The sequence below is a fragment of the Odocoileus virginianus genome, unplaced genomic scaffold, assembly GCF_023699985.2.
Source record: "Odocoileus virginianus isolate 20LAN1187 ecotype Illinois unplaced genomic scaffold, Ovbor_1.2 Unplaced_Contig_16, whole genome shotgun sequence".
Classification (NCBI taxonomy): Eukaryota; Metazoa; Chordata; class Mammalia; order Artiodactyla; family Cervidae; genus Odocoileus; species Odocoileus virginianus.
Window position 1 is genome coordinate 814,698 of NW_027224333.1, and position 8,063 is coordinate 822,760.

The following is an 8,063-nucleotide window of genomic DNA, read 5'->3' on the forward strand; positions in this document are numbered from 1 at the left end:
TCTGATACATTGAAGAAGAAGGAAAGTTGGGAAAGTCTTAATGATAGTAGGAAGAAGATGGGAGGCAGCAGTTGTTGGTTTGGACAACTAGCAGTGTCCGCTACACATTTGGAGAACAGTATTCATCAAAATACACATGTCAACTAACCATATCAAGTATTGGTGAGGATCTAAAGCAACTGGAACTCTCATACACCTCTATGAGTATAAAACGGCAGGATCAGTTTGCAAAACCATTTGGCACTTTCTAATAAAGGTAAACGTACACCTTGACCCATTCTACCTCTGGGTGTTTTTCCAACAGAAGTGTGTACTTGTGCCCACAAAAGACACTTGAAAGAGTATTCGAAGCAGCAGTATTCATAATAACTCCAAACTGGAAACAATGCAAATGTCTATCAGAGATGAATGAACGAACAAATTATAATATATCCATGCAATGGAATGCTGCTCAGCAAAGAAATTAAGAGCTATTAATACACAAAACAACATTAGTAAATTTTAAAAACAGTATCCTGAGCAACAGAAGGCAGACACAAAAGGTTGCATATTGTTTGATCCCATTTATATGAAGTTCTAGAACTGGCAAAACTATGGGACTAGAAAGCAGGTAAGTGCATGTCCGGAAGCAGAGGTAAGGAAGGATTTTCTGCAAAGGGTTGTAAGGGAGCTTTGGCAGTAATGGAAGTTGTGTTAGCCACATTTTTAGACTCTGTAAACTTGATGTTTTAACATCTGCCTTGTATGGAGATGCCAGACACACCTTGTTCTGAAAGCCCAATTTGAGTCATCTCAAGTCCAAACCAACCAATTCCAGTCCCCTCTCTAATAACGGATGAAAGTCATTGCTCCTCCCACTTACTTCCTGAGGAAACCACAATGGAAGCTTGGGTCCACAGCATCTCTGTCTCTTGCCCACTGACTTAGCTACGTCACCCTTGCTGATTCCCCAGGTAGCTCACCCAGGACACAGTGTGTACTATCACTCTCAGGAATTGTGAGTGTCATACACTAGTCTTCTAATGGCAGTCATCTCTTGATCTGTTGGCCTTATCATTCCTCAATAATGGAAAAGCTTACTGAAACAGAAATGTTTTATATCTTAATTATGTTGGTGTAACATTTTAAAAGGATGCATTTGATTGTATGTAAAGTTTGTTTAAAACAAAAGAAAATGTACATACCCTTTATGTCAGTGACTCTGCTTCTAGGAGTGTATCCTTTGTATCTACCTGCACATGTGGGCAAAGGTCAAACAAGACCTTCATGGCATTGTCTTCAATAGCCTTCGTCTGACATAAATGTCCCATCATCTGGGAATTGTCCACACAGCATAACCTGTGCTACCAGAGCTTATACTCTACTGCATCTCAGGAATTTTAAATTAGGCCTAACTACAGACAGTCCGTCTAGTCCAGGCTATGGTTTTTCCAGTGGCTCTGTATGGTTGCGAGTGTTGGACTGTGAAGAAGGCTGAGTGCCGAAGAATTGATGCTTTTGAACTGTGGTGTTGGAGAAGACTCTTGAGAGTCCCTTGGACTGCAAGGAGATCCAACCAGTCCATCCTAAAGGAGATCAGTCCTGGGTGCTCACTGGAAGGACTGATGCTGAAGCTGAAACTCCAATACTTTGGCCACCTCATGTGAAGAGTTGACTCATTGGAAAAGACCCTGATGCTGGGAGGGATTGGGGGCAGGAGGAGAAGGGGACGACAGAGGATGAGATGGCTGGATGGCATCACCGACTCGATGGACATGAGTTTGAGTAAACTCCAGGAGTTGGTGATGGACAGGGAGGCCTGGCGTGCTGCGATTCATGGGGTCGTAAAGAGTCGGACATGACTGAGCGACTGAACTGAACTGAACTGAACAGACCTCCTGCTTGGCCAACTGCACCAAGTCAAGTCCTAAATGTGCAATGAAAGATTTATCCATTAGGAAAAAAATGGGTCAGTCTATGTGGATGGAAGAGAAACAGTGACCAAGATACAATTGATAAAAAAAAAAAAAAAGCCAAGCCAAGAACAGTGTACACACTCTGCTCCCATTTTTTGTTGATAAATATGAGGAAGGCTAGGTTTTCTATATAGTTCAGTTCAGTTCAGTCTCTCAGTCGTGTCTGACTCTTTGTGACCTCATGGATTGCAGCACGCCAGGCCTCCCTGTCCATCACCAACTCCCGGAATTTACTCAAACTCATGTCCATTGAGTCGGTGATGCCATCCAACCATCTCATCCTCTGTCGTCCCCTTCTCCTCCCATCTTCAATCTTTCCCAGCATCAGGGTCTTTTCCAATGAGTCAGTTCTTCGCATCAGGTGGCCAAAGTATTGGAGTTTCAGCTTCAGCATCAGTCCTTCCAATGAACACTGATCTCCTTTAGGATGGACTGGTTGTACATTGTATGTATCATATATTATGTTTATAATGCATAGAATGTGTAGTAGTAGCAAGAATTGCTTTTAGAGAGGATGGGCTTCCCTTGTGTCTCAGCTGATAAAGAATCCACCTGCAATGCAAGAGACCTGGGTTCTATTCCTGGGTTGGGAAGATCCCCTAGAGAAGGGAAAGGCTGCCCACTCCTAGTAGTATTCTGGCCTGGAGAATTCCATGGACTATACAGTCCATGGGGTTGCAAAGAGTTGGACACGACTGAGTGACTTTCACTTTCACTTTCTAAAGAGGACTGGAACCTGGGAACCTGGTATGAAAATGAAATACAGTTGACCTTGCAAATCCTTTTATAAGGCTTAATATTTCAACATTATGTAAGCATATTAATCTTTCAATGAAAAGTGGCTTGTTCTTTTATAATCAAAATAAGAAAAAGTTAAAAATGAAAGCATTTAGAATTTAAGAAGCACATTTTTTTTTTTTACTTCTCCCAGAGGCTGATACAAGAATGATTCTTCTTCTTATTGGATTGGCTACTATTCTTAACTCAGTAAAGAGTGTAGCAATACCATGTTTCACTGGGGCCAAATATTTCAGTGGGGAATGGGGACCCAAACAATTTAGCATGAAACAAATGTGGGAAAATAGAAACCAGATTCCAACATGCTCTGGAGGTCCATAGTTCTCTTGACTGATCCCTTAGAATAGAGTGCCTATTTCAATTATAGCTCACTTTATGCAAAATACACCACATTTCCCCTAACACTCCCACCCCACACACCCACACACACTCATTCTCATAACCACCTTGGGAAATATCATTCTTGTCCTTGCTTTAGAGAGCAGCAAGAGGAAACCCAAGACGATAGTGGTTTGCTGAAGTCATAATGAGGCATTGGAACTCTGAGTATGTGTGTAGTCTCATCAGTTCATTTTACGTAGTTGACTTCCATGTCAAGTCTATCTTTCAGAGAAAGAGTGGAAGAGAGAGAGAGATAGAATGTTAAATATAGAACAGACTGGTTTGTTATGGTTTGTGTCATAACTTTACATGTTAGTGGGAGGCTCAGAGGAAAATAAAAAAAATGTAAGTCCAATTCCTCCCTTCGTTGTCTCAAATAAGCATGAGGAAACTGATGAATATGGCATATGTGGTGAAAATGGTGCCAACGGCCAAACCAAAGGACTATAGGTGGGTCAAGCTTAAAATCCTGAAATGAAGTAACATACCAGTTAGGATAGCACAGATTATGCTACATTAACAACAACAACAAAACCCTCCAAAATCTTATGAAATTTAATGAGGTTTATTTTGTTTTTACAGAAATAAATTTTTTTTCTTCCAGTGTTATTAACACATAATTGCCATACAGCACTGTATAAGTTTGAAGGTATACAGCCTCATGATCTGACCTGCATACATGATAAAATGATGACCATGATAAGTTTAGTGAACATCCATCTTCTCACTACGGATACAAAATTAAAGAAATAGAAAAAAAAAATTTTCTTATGAGAACTCTTCAGATTTGCTCTCTAAATAACTTACATACATAATGTATAGCAGTGTTAATTATATTTATTATGTTGTACATTACATCCCTATTGCTTATTTATCTTTTTTCATTGACATATTTTCATTATAGTATTAGTTTCAGGTATATAATATATTGATTTAAAATTTTGTAAATTATATTCCATTTAGTTATTTTAAAACATTGACCTTATTTCCCTGTACTGCACAATATATCCTTGTAGCTTACTTATTTTATACATAGTAGTTTGTACTTCTTAGTCCCCTACCCCTATCATTCCCCCTTCCCCTTCTCTCTCCTCACTGATGACTCCAGTTTGGTCTCTGTATATGTGAGTCTATGTTTTGTTATATTAATTTTGTTTTATTTTTTAGATTCTACATATAAGCAATAACACAGTATTTGTCTTTCTCTGACTCACTTCATTGAGTTTGATCATCTCTAAGACCATCCATGTTGCTGTAAATGGCATTATTTTCATTCTTTTCGTGGCTGAGTAATATTCCATTGTATATATGTACCACATCTTCTTTATCCATTCCTCTGTCAATGGACATTTAGGTTGCTTCCATGTCCTGGCTATTGTAAACAGTGCTACAATGAACTTTGGGGTGCATGTACCCTTTTGAATTACAGTTTTCTCCATATATATGCTCAGTAGTGGGGTTGCTGGATCATATGGATAGCTCTATTTTTAGTTTCTTAAGGAACCTCCATACTGTTCTCCATAGTGGCTGTACCAATTTACATTCCCACCAACAGTGTAAGAGGGTTCCCTTTTCTCCACACCCTCTCCAGCATTTATTGTTTGTAGACTTTTTGATGATGGCCATTCTGTTTGTGTGAGGCAACATCCCACTTAATTTTGATCTTCATTTGTCTTTGATCTGTGATGTTGAGCATCTTTTTAAGTGACTCTTAGCCATCTGTAGGTCTTCTTTGGAGAAATGTCTGTGTAGGTCTTCTACCCATCTTTTGTTTGAGCTGCTTTTTTTGTGTTGAGCTGCATGAGCTGTTTGTAAACTTTGGAGATTAATCCCTTGTCAGTCACATCATTTGCAAATATTTTCTCTCATTCTGTGGTTGTCTTTTCATTTTGTTTATGGTTTCCTTTGCTGTGTAAAAGCTTTTGAGTTTAATTAGGTCCCATTTCTTAATATGGGACCACCCAAGACAGGTGGGTGATGGTGGAAAGTTCTGACAAAATGTGGTCCACTGGAGAAAGAAATGGCAAACCACTTCAGTATTCTTGCCTTGAGAACCCCATGAACAGTATGAAAAGGCAAAAAGATAGGACACTGAAAGATGAACTCCCCAGGTGGGTAGGTGCCCAATATGCTACTGGAGATCAGTGGAGAAATAACTCCAGAAAGAATGAAGAAGACAGAGCCAAAGCAAAAACAACACCCAGGAACCTGGAATGTTAGGTCCATGAATCAAGGTAAATTGGAAGTGGTCAAACAGGAGATGGCAAGAGTGAACATCGACATTTTAGGAATCAGTGAACTAAAATGGACTGGAATGGGTGAATTTAACTCAGATGACCATTATATCTACTACTGTGGGCAAGAATCCCTTAGAAGAAGTGGAGTAGCCCTCATAGTCAACAAAAGAGTCCAAAATGCAGTACTTGGATGCAATCTCAAAAACAACAGAATGATCTCTGTTTGTTTCCAAGGCAAACCATTCAATATCACAGTAATCCAAGTCTATGCCCCAACCAGTAATGCTGAAGAAGCTGAAGTTGAACAGTTCTATGAAGACCTACAAGACCTTCTAGAACTAATACCCCCAAAAATGTCCTTTTCATTATAGGGGACTGGAATGCAAAAGTAGGAAGTCAAGAGATACCTGGAATAACAGGCAAATTTGGCCTTGGAGTACAAAATGAAGCAGGGCAAAGGCTAACAGAGTTTTGCCAAGAGAACACACTGGTCATAGCAAACACCCTCTTCCAACAACACAAGAGATGACTCTACACATGGACATCACCAGATGGTCAATACCGAAATCAGATTGATTATATTCTTTGTAGCCAAAGTACAATCAACAAAAACATGACCAGAAGCTGACTGTGGCTCAGATCATGAACTCTTTATTGCCAAATTCAGACTGAACTTGAATGAAGTAGGGAAAACCACTAGACCATGCAGGTATGACCTAAATCAAATCCCTTGTCACTATACAGTGGAAGTGAGAAATAGATTTAAGGGACTAGATCTGATAGACAGAGAGCCTGATGAACTATGGACGGAGGTTCGTGACATTGAAGGAGGCAGTGATCAAGACCGTCCCCATGAAAAACTAAAATGGTTGTCTGAGGATGCCTTACAAATAGCTGAGAAAAGAAGAGGAAAAAAAAAGGCAAAGAAGAAAAGGAAAGATATACCCATTTGAATGCAGAGTTCCAAAGAATAACAAGGAGAGATAAGAAAGCCTTCCTCAGTGATCAATGCAAAGAAATAGAGGAAAACAATAGAATGAGAAAGACTAGAGATCTCGTCAAGAAAATTAGAGATACCAAGGGGAATTTCATGCAAAGATGAGCACAGTAAAGGACAGAAATGGTATGGACCTAACAGAAGAAGATATTAAGAAGAGGTGGCAAGAATACACAGAAGAACTGTACAAAAAAGATCTTCACGACCCAGATAATCAGGATGGTGTGATCACTCACCTAGAGCCAGACATCCTGGAATGTGAAGTCAAGTGGGTCTTAGGAAGCATCACTATGAACAAAGCTAGTGGAGGTGATGGAATTCCAGTTGAGCTATTTCAAATCCTAAAAAATGATGCTGTTAAAGTGTTACACTCAATATGCCAGCAAATTTGGAAAACTCAGCAGTAGCCACAGGACTGGAAAAGGTCAGTTTTCATTCCAATCCCAAAGAAAGGCAATGCCAAAGAATGTTCAAACTACTGCACAATTGCACTCATCTCACACACTAGCAAAATAATGCTCAAAATTCTCCAAGCCAGGCTTCAACAGTACATGAACTGTGAACTTCCAGATGTTCAAGCTGGATTTAGAAAAGGCAGAGGAACCAGAGATCAAATTGCCAACATCCGTTGGATCATCAAAAAAGCAAGAAAGTTCCAGAAAAACATCTACTTCTGCTTTATTGACTATGCCAAAGCCTTTGACTGTGTGGATCATTCAAACAAACTGTGGAAAATTCTGAAAGAGATGGGAATACCAGACCACCTTACCTGCCTCCTGAGAAATCTGTATGCAGGTCAGGAAGCAACAGTTAGAACTGGACATGGAACAACAGACTGGTTCCAAATCGGGAAAGGAGTACATCAAGGCTGTATATTGTCACCCTGCTTATTTAACTTATATGCAGAGTACATCATGCAAAATGTCAGGCTGGATGAAGCACAAGCTGGAATCAAGATTGCTGGGAGAAATATCAATAACCTCAGATATGCAGATGACACCACCCTTATGGCAGAAAGCGAAGAAGAACTAAAGAGCCTCTTGATGAAAGTGAAGGAGGAGAGTGAAAACGTTGGCTTATGCATCCAACCTGGGCTGGTGATCTGTTTCACCCTTGATAGTATACTTGTTTCAATGCTATTCTCTCAGAACATCCCACCCTCGCCTTCTCCCACAGAGTCCAAAAGTCTGTTCTGTACATCTGTGTCTCTTTTTCTGTTTTGCATATAGGGTTATTGTTACCATCTTTTTAAATTCCATATATATGTGTTAGTATACTGTATTGGTCTTTATCTTTCTGGCTTACTTCACTCTGTGCTCAGGGCTGGTGCACTGGGAAGACCCAGAGGGATGGGATGGGGAGGGAGGTGGGAGGGGGAATCGGGATGGGGAACACATGTAAATCCATGGCTGATTCATGTCAATGTATGGCAAAAACCACTACAATATTGTAAAGTAATTAGCCTCCAACTAATAAAAATAAATGAAAAAAAAAACAGTTGGCTTAAAACTCAACATTCAGAAAACTAAGATCATGACATCTGGTCCCATCACTTCATGGCAAATAGATGGGGAAACAGTGAGAGACTTTATTTTGGGGCTCCAAAATCACTGCAGATGGTAACTGCAGCCATGAAATTAAAAGATGCTTACTCCTTGGAAGAAAAGCTATGATCAACCTAGACAACACATTAAA